This window comes from Grammomys surdaster, unplaced genomic scaffold (genome assembly GCF_004785775.1).
Source record: "Grammomys surdaster isolate TR1022 unplaced genomic scaffold, NIH_TR_1.0 63, whole genome shotgun sequence".
NCBI classification, from domain to species: domain Eukaryota; kingdom Metazoa; phylum Chordata; class Mammalia; order Rodentia; family Muridae; genus Grammomys; species Grammomys surdaster.
The window spans coordinates 2327506-2336857 of record NW_021604565.1 but is presented as its reverse complement, the minus strand read 5'-3'; the positions used below and the strand labels follow the sequence as shown (position 1 = coordinate 2336857).

Here is a 9352-nt window from a genome sequence, read left to right as displayed (position 1 = left end):
TCTCTCTCTCTCTCTCTCTCTCTCTCTCTCTCTCTCTCTCTCTCTCTCTGTGCATGTGTATATGTATGTGTGAGTCTGTGTATGTCTATGTGTATGTTATTGTGAAAAGGATTGATTTTCTTTTTTCTTTTTTTTTGGTATTTCATCATTTACTTATAGACTTATATTTTTATAGAGTTTTTTTACTGTTCCTTTACTGTGTTTTTTTGCTTCAGGTTGTTAATATCCTATATCCCTCATCTCAAGGATCTTTCAGTTCTATAGCAATATTCTGCTGCAGTCTCTTTCCAGAGGCTATGAGAATGGAGTATTTCTATATGGAAGAGCCTCATAGTGTCCTTTCTAAAGCCTAAGAGCAATGCTCAATATCTGTACTTTGTAGAATAGTCCTTGGAAGACTTCATCAAAGACCCCAGCCTTTGTGGGCACCAAGGTACAAAGTCTTTACAATGTCAACCATTTCTTGCTTGTCTTCCATGGCCCAGCTGATCTTGTTTCCAGTGCCCAAATCAATCGTGATATGTTTGTTTCTGAAGAAAAATATGACTGCAAAGGTCATATAGCTCATATATCTTGTTGAAGTCAGGTACTTCTGCAATATCCACAAGATGAAAAACTGCACAATTTTTAACCTTTTCGGCAATGTTGTATAGAACCTCATCCATCTTGATGCAAGTCGGGGTCCCAGTCATGTCCAAAATGAATGAAGACCACACGATTATCCTCAAAAGATGGCCTGGTCATCCTCCTGTGCAGCTGGACACTAAGAGATACCTCCTGTGAGCACACATGGCCCAACCACCAGGTCCTCCACCCAACACCAGCACCTCTCCTGCTGTAACACACTATATATTTATAGATATTTATATATTAATTTTGTAACTGGACACTTTGCTGAAATTACCAGTTCTTAGACTTCTTCCCCTTTTCATTTGTGTGTGTGTGTGTGTGTGTGTTTTCTTTAGGGTCTCTTATTTGAAGAGTTCTATGGTCTGCAAACCTTGATATATTGACTTGTTTTCCTGTTTATATCTTTCTAATTATATATCTCTAGCTATGTTGAATGAGAAGACATTATATGTTAAGATGTGCTCCCTCTATTTCTAGAGCTTCCTTATCTTTTATTATAAAAGTATGCTGGATTTTGTCAGAGACTATTTCTGAACCTAATGAGACTGTCTTTCAATTGTGTCTTAAGGCTACTTATATGATAAATAATGTATAGTGCATATGGAAACATTCTTGCATTTCTCATGTTAAACAAACTTGGTTATTTTCAGATGAGCGTGATTTCACTTTATTAGGAAGAATACATTGTATTTTGCTGTTTTGTTTTGATATTTCATTCAATTTGATTATTAGGTGATATTGAAATCATCAAACATATTTGGAAACCTTCAATCTTCTTATTATATGAAATAATTTGAATAATATGAGTATTAATTCTTTTTTGAAGTTGTGTTAGAATTCTGGAAATGCATTTATTCATGGGCCATTTACAATTAGAAGTTTCACTATTGTTCAAAACTGTTTTATTGTGAATCTATTTAAATAATTTATTTATATTGGTTTGGTTTTGAATACTGTACACTTCCATAAATTTTTGTTTCTTTTTATTTTCCAGCTTTATAGTAAAGAAGTGTTCTTAAAATATGACATTACTGTATTCTGAATTTCATGTGTTGAGGGTTAGGGATACCATTGCTCTAATGAAATACCATGACAATTGTAACATGATTCAAGAACAGAGTCATGTGTGGGGAATTCTGGGTGCTTGTGAGAAAATACAATATATAAACTAATAACAAATAAATAAATAAAAAATGTAAAGGTGACAAGAGTCATGACCTCAGTTTCTAGAGATGTGTTTTCATGGCCCTCTCAGGGATAATAGAATAGGAGTGAGTCCACTTTGGATTATTCATTTCAACTAACTACCATTATTTTTTATGTGCCTTTATGGTAAAACATGTTTTTGCCATTTGCAGCTTGTTCTTGTGATGGTAAATTTTATTTATATTATTCTTTTTTATTAGATATTTTATTTATTTACACTTCAGATATTATCCCCTCTCCCCGTATCCCTTCATAAGCGCCCATCCCATCCGCCTCCTCCTTTTTGCTTTTATACCATTTGAATTACATGCAAGTATTAAGGTCAGTTCTAGGTTGAGGAACTAGCAATACAATAGATACAAATAGTCAAGGAAGAAACAAGAGGATAAACAAAGTTCCATGATCACTCCCATGATTACTATTTCTAAGGGCTTATCAGGAAGACCAAAATATCTAAGCCTACTTCCCTGTCCTAGCCCAAAGTCATTTTCATGTCTGAAGCCTACTTTTTTCTTCTAGCCTAAGATTTATATTCCTGCCTGAAATTACTTCTTTGTTCTAGCCTAATGTCAGATTCCTTCCTGAAGCCCATTTCCTTGTCCTTGGTCAATGTCATATTCCTGCCAAGCAGCCCCAAAAGCTCTCTACATCTTCCCCTTTTTTGTTTTATTAACAAGACTGAGCCTGTATTAGGTTGTTCTGATAAGAATGCCTTCCTTACCTGTTGGGAGCCGACTCCTAGCCAAAAGCAGCTATCATTTTCGCAGCCATCTTGAGCCATATACCCTGACAAGAGACTTGTTTTCAATAGCCCACAACAGCTGAGCACACTCTGACAAACATCTTTGTTTTGTACCCCCAACTGCAAGGTGCACGTGGTATCCATGGCTACAAGGCACGTGGCAAAGTGCCTTCAGCTGTGTTCCCCTGCTTGTCCTCAAGAGCAAGGCACATGGAAAAGCATATAAATACCCAGGATTTCCTTCCAATAGAGAAGAGACTTGATCAGACTCTGTCTTGTCTCCATTCTTCACATCTCTCGCCCCTCCATCCCTACTCTCTCTCTTGCTAGACCCTGATCCGCAGACCGGAGCAGCAGAATGGACCGTTACACTTATCTATCATGTAATATGCATTATCAAAAGCATTGTACTTTTGTCTTAGGTTGGTAAGTTTCTATGCAGAACCTTACCTGTCCTTGCCAGCCTGTTAAATTAATAACTCTGTCTGGGGGTTCATTTTCAGTTTCAAGTCATGTACTTTGGCTACCAACATATTGGCAAGCAAAGGTAGGTCAGGAACATATGTCTAACACAGTTTCCCAGTCACCATTGCCAGGGCACTCAGCAAGCTCACAGGTCAACATCATTATTTGTCTCATCATCAGCATGTCTCACCAATCACTCTGGCACCCACCGTGCTCCTTCAACATCCTGCAAAAAAAAAAAAAAAAGTCCTCTTCCCAATATTAAATACCTAATTGGAATCATGGCATATGTCAGTAAAAGGATCCTTCCTTTTTACATAGGCATAAGTCTGCCTAGTTTTTAGGGTGCTATAGGCACTCAGCAGAAAGTTCCTTGGCATCCATTTTTTATTGGATATTTTATTTATTTACATTTCAATTGATACCCCTTTTTCCCATTCCTTTCCCCTGAAACCTCTTATCCCATCCCCCCTCCTGCTGCTTTTATGAGATTGTGCCCCCACCCATCTAACCACTCCCAGGCCATGAATTCCCCCACACTGGAAAATCCAGCCTTCATGGGACCAATGACCTCCTCTCCCATCAATTACTGAGACGGCCATCCTTTACTACATATACAGCTGGATCCATGAGTTTCTCTAAATGTGTTCCCAGGTTGGTGGTTTAGACTCTGGGAGCTATGTTTGATCGGTTTTTTTTTTGGTCTTCCCATGGGGCCACAAGCCCCTTCAGCTCCTTCAGTCTTCTCTCTACCTCCTCCAATGGGAACTCTATGATCATTACGATTAGGTACAGGGCTCTGCTTCTGGCTGATTCTCTCAGGAGACAGGTATATTAGGCTTCCGTCATCATGCACTTCCTGGCATCCACAACAGTGCCTGCATTTGCTGACTGTATATGGGATGGATCCAAAAGTAGGGAAGTCTCTAGACAACCCCTACTCCAGTCTTTGCTCCAATCTTTGTCTCCATACTTGCTATCATGAGAATTCTGTTATTCTTTCTAAGAAGAACCTAAGCACCTCCACTATGGTCTTTCTTCTTCTTGAGTTTCATGTGGTCTTTGTGTTGCATGTTAGGTATTATGAGCTTATAGGCAAATATCCACTTATCAGTGAGATTATACCATGTATGTTCTTTTGTGACTAGATTACCTTATTCAGCATGATACTGTCTAGTTCTATCCATTTACCTAAGAATTTCATGAATTCATTGTTTTTAGTAGCTAAGTAGTACTCCACTGAGTAAATGTACATTTTCTGCATACATTTCCCTAATGAACAACATGTGGGTTCTTTCCAGCTTCTGGCTATTATAAATAAAGCTGCTATAAACATAGTGGAGAATGTGACCTTGTTATATGTTGGACCATCTTTGGGTATATGCGCAGGTGTGATATATCTGGGTCCTGAGGTAATACTATGTCCAATTTTCTGAGGAAATGCCAGATTGCTTTAAAGAGTGGTTATATCAGCTTACAATCTCACCAACAATGGAGGAGCGTTCTTCTTTCTCCTCATCCTTGCCAGCATCTGCTATCACCTGAGTTTTTGATTTTAGCCATTTTGACTGGTGTGAGGTGGAATCTTAGGGTTTTTTTGATATACATTTCCCTGATGCCTAAGGATATTGAACATTTCTTTAGGTGCTTTTGGACCATTAGAGTTTTTCCTCAGTTGAGAATTTTTTGTTTACCTCTGTACCCAATTTTTAATTGGGTTACTGGATTGTCTGGAGTCTAATTTTTCAAGTTCTTTGTATAGTCGGATTATTAGCCATCTATAGAATGTAGGATTGATAAAAATATTTTCCCAATCTGTTGGTTGCTGCTTTGTCCTATTGACATTGTCCCTTGTCTCACAGGTGCTTTGCAATTTTATGAGGTTCCATTTGTCAATTCTTGATCTTAAAGCATAAGCCATTGGTGTTCTGTTGAGGAACTTTTCCCCTGTGCTCACGTGTTCGAGGCTCTACCCCACACTCTCTTCTATTAGTTTCAGTGTTTCTGGTTTTATGTGGATGTCCTTGATCCACTTGCTCTTGAGCTTTGTACAAGGAGATAAGAATGGATCAACTTGCAGTCTTCTACATTCTGACCTCCAGTTGGACCAACACCATTTGTTGAAAATGCTGTCTTTTTTCCACTGGATGGATTTAGCTCCTTTGTCAAAGATCAAGTGACCATAGGAGTGTGAGTTTATTTCTGGGTCTTCAATTCTATTCCATTGATCTTTTTGTCTATTTCTGTACCAATACCATGCAGTCTTGATCACTATTGCTCTGTAGTATAGCTTGAGGTCAGAGATGGTGATTCCCCCAGAAGAACTTTTATTGTTGAGAATAGTTTCTGCTATCCTGACTTTTTGTTATTCCAAATTTATTTGAGAATTGCTCTTTCTATCTCTGTGAAGAATTCTGTTGGAATTTTGATGAGGATTTCATTAAATCAGTAGATTCCTCTCAGCAAGATGGCCATTTTTACTATATTAATTCTGCTAGTTCATTAGCATGGAAGATCTTTCCATTTTCTGAGATCTTTTTCAATTTCTTTCTTCAGGGACATGAAGTTCTTATCATACAGATCTTTTACTTGCTTGGTTAGATTCGCACCAAGTTATTTTATAGTATTTGTGACTATTTTAAAGGGTGTCATTTCTCTAATTTCTTTCTCAGCCTTCTTATCATTTAAGTAGAGGAAGGCTACTGCTTTATTGGAGTTAATTTTGTATCTAGAGACTTTGCTGAGGTTGTTTATCAGGTTTAGGTGTTCTCTGGTGGAAATTTTGGGGTTTCTTAATTACACTATCATATCATCTACAAATAGTGATATTTTTCACTTCTTCCTTTCCAATTTGTATCACATTGACTTCCTTTTGTTGTCTAATTGCTCTGGCTAGGACTTCCAGTACTATATTGAATAGGTAGGGAGAAAGTGGGCAGCCATGTCTATTCCCTGATTTTAGTGGAGTTGCTTCAAGTTTCTCTCCATTTAGTTTGATGTTGGCTACTGGTTTGCTGTATATTGTTTGTAAAGTGTTTAGGTGTGGGCCTTGAATTCCTTTGGTTTTGAAGACTTTTATCAGGAAGGGATGTTGAATTTTGTCAAATGTTTTCTCAGCGTCTTGTGAGATGATCATGTGTTTGTTTGTTTGTTTGTTTTTCCCATTGTTTATTTGGTGATTTAAGTTGTTGGATTTCCCTATTTTGAATCTTTCCTGCATTACTGGGATAAAGCCTACTTGATCACGATGGATGATTGTTTTGATGTGTTCTTGGATTCTGCTAGCAAGAATTTTATTGAATATTTTTGCATCAATATTCATAAGGGAGATTGGTCTGAAGATTTCTTTCTTTGTTGGGTCTTTGTGTGGTTTAACTATAATTGTGGCTTCAAAGAAAGAATTGGATAGTGTTCCTTCTGTTTCTATTTTGTGGAATAGTTTAAAGAGAATCGGTTTAGTTCTTCTTGGAAGGTCTGGTATGTATGCAAATCAAATGGTGCTGGGCGTTTTTTTTTTTGTTTGTTTGTTTGATTGGTTGGTTGGGTTTTTGTTTTGTTTTGTTTTTTGATTTTTTTTTTTTTTGAGCCAGGAGAGTTTCAGTGACTGCTGTTATTACTTTAGGAGTTATGGGGCTGTTTAGGTGATTTATCTGATAATGATTTAACACTGGTACATGATATCTGTTTAAAAACCTGTCCATTTTATTCAGATTTTCCGGTTTTGATTAGTATAATCTTTGTAGTAGGATCTGATAATTTTTTTAATTTCCTCAGTTTCCGTTGTTATGTATGACATTTCATTTCTGATTTTATTAATTTGAATACTGTCTCTGTGTCCTCTGGTTATTCTGGCTAATGGTTTACCTATAATATTGATTTTCTCAAAGAACCAGCTCTTGGTTGATACTTTGGTTTTTTTTTTTTATTGGATATTTTATTTACATTTCATATGTTATCCCCTTACCCATCCCCCACCCACCCGGGAACCCCCCATCCCCTTACCCCTCCTCCTTCTTCTCTGTGGATGTAACCCCCACCTACCCCCCCCCCCACTCCCACTTCCCCACACTGAAAATTCCCACCCCCTGGGGCGTCCAGCCTTCATGAGGTCAAGGATCTCATCTTCCACCTGTGCCCGGCAGGGCCCTCTACTCTTACATATTCAGCTGAAGCCCTGGATCCCTCCATAAGTGCTCCCAGGCTGGTGGTTAGGACCCTGGGAGCTGTGGTTGGTTGGTTTTGTTGCTCTCCTCATGGTGCCACAAACCCTTTCGGCTCCTTCAGTCCTCACTCTAACTCCTCCATTGAGAACCTCATGATCAGTTCAATGGCTAGTTGTGAGCATCTGCCTCTGAATATGTCGGACTCTTGAAGGCCTCTGAGGAGACATCCATATCAGGCCCTTATCAGCATGTACTTCCTGACTTCCACATCAGCATCTACCTTTGGTGACTGCATATGGGGTGGATACTCAGGTGGAAAGGTCTTCAAATGGCCCCTCCTTCAGTTTCTGTCCCTCACTTTTCTTTTTTGTTTCTACTTGATTGATTTCAGCCTTGAGTTTGATTATTTCCTGAGCTCTACTGGGTGAATTTGCTTCTTTTTGTTTTAGAGTTTTCAAGTGTGTTGTCAAGTTGTTATTGTATGCTTTCTCCAGGTTCCTTTTGGAGGCACTCAGAACCATAAGTTTTCCTCTTAGCTCTCCTTTCATTGTGTCCCATAAGTTTTAGTATGATGTGCCTTCATCTTCATTAAATTCTAAAATGTCTTTAATTTCTTTCTTTATTTCTTCCTTGACCAAGTTATCACTCAGTAGAGCATTGTTCAATCTCCACATGTATATGGGCTTTCTTTTGTTTTTGTTGTTCTTCAAGACCAGCCTTAGTCCATGGTGATCTGATATGGGATTTTTTCAGTCTTCTTGAATTTGTCGAGGCCTGTTGGTCAGTTTTGGAAAAGGCACCATGAGATGCTGAGAAGAAGGTATATTCTTTTGTTTAAGGATGAAATATTCTATATATACCTGTGGACAAAAAAACTTGTGAACTGGGGGCCTGGGCATGCAAGGTGGTGACCCACAAGGGGGGCGCGGCAGAGTCCTGGAGGCTTTCCACACAGGCGGGTCCCACATACACGAGAAGGTCCAAGGTTCCAGAGGCTGGAATCTTTGGTGGCAGCAGGCCCCAGAAGACATGTGGATTCTATGGGTTTAAGAAGTTTATTGTTCATGGTGTGGTAGTTGGATCTGGCTGTGTGCCCCCCCCCACCCCCAGTAAAAGCCAGGAGTAGCTGGCTTAAATAGGGAGGGAGAAAGAGTAGGGACTGGGGAGGAATAACTTAATTGAGCTATGCCTTCTGGCCTTTAGATGATAACTCATGAATATAAAAATCTCTTGAGGCTGAAACCTGTAACCACCCTCTACCTGTAGCTGTAGATGGTGACGCAAAACCTCTCTGGGAGGAGCTACTCTGAGCCAAACGTGTCTGCAAGATGAATGAGGATGTAGGCCGATTGGAGGGGTCTGGAATCCAGGGTCATGGTGAGATATGTACTATCCCTAACAGTCCAAGGTCACCTGTTGGGTCTCTGGCTATCTCAATCCAAGTACTCTATCAGGGAGTCCAAATCATAACGTCTCTTACTTTCACTGTGTCTCTATTTATTTTCTGTTTCTGTTATCTGCCCGTTTGAGAATGGGGTGTTGTAGTCTCCCACTACTATTCTGTGATGTGCAATGTGTGCTTTAAACCTTAGTAAAGCTTTTTTTATGTATGTTGATGCCCTTGTATTTCAAGCATAGATATTCTGAATTAATAGTTCATCTTGGTAGATTTTTCTTTTGACGAGTATGAAGTGTCCTTATCTTTTTTGATAACTTTTGGTTGAAAGTCAATCTTATTTGATATTAGAATGGCTACTCCAACTTGCTTCTTTGCACCATTTGCTTGGAAAATTATTTTCTAGCCTTCCACTCTGAGGTTGTGTCTGTCTTTGTTACTGAGGTGTGTTTCCTGTATGCAGCAAAACGTTAAGACCTCTTTACATATCTAGACTGTTAGTCTATGTCTTTTTGTTGGAGATTTGAGGCCATTGATGTTAGAAGATATTAAGGAAAAGTGATTGTTACTTCCTTTCACCATCTGGTTATCTCTAGTGCAACCTGTTCTCACTGACTGTGACTGGAACATGTCTCTTCTGTTTTCTTGTGTGTGTCAGAGCTCCTCAGACTTCAACTGTCTCTGTAATTGAGAACTTTGCTGGGTATAGTACCCTGGGATGGCATTTGTGTTCCTTTAGGGTCCATGTTC

At 38.9% G+C, this 9352-nt stretch overlaps 1 pseudogene; it reads right to left on the bottom strand.

The window, feature by feature from the left end:
• Positions 1-362: 362 nt before the first annotated feature.
• LOC114620688 lies at positions 363-692 on the bottom strand (annotated as a pseudogene).
• Between the last annotated feature and the right edge of the window lie 8660 nt (positions 693-9352).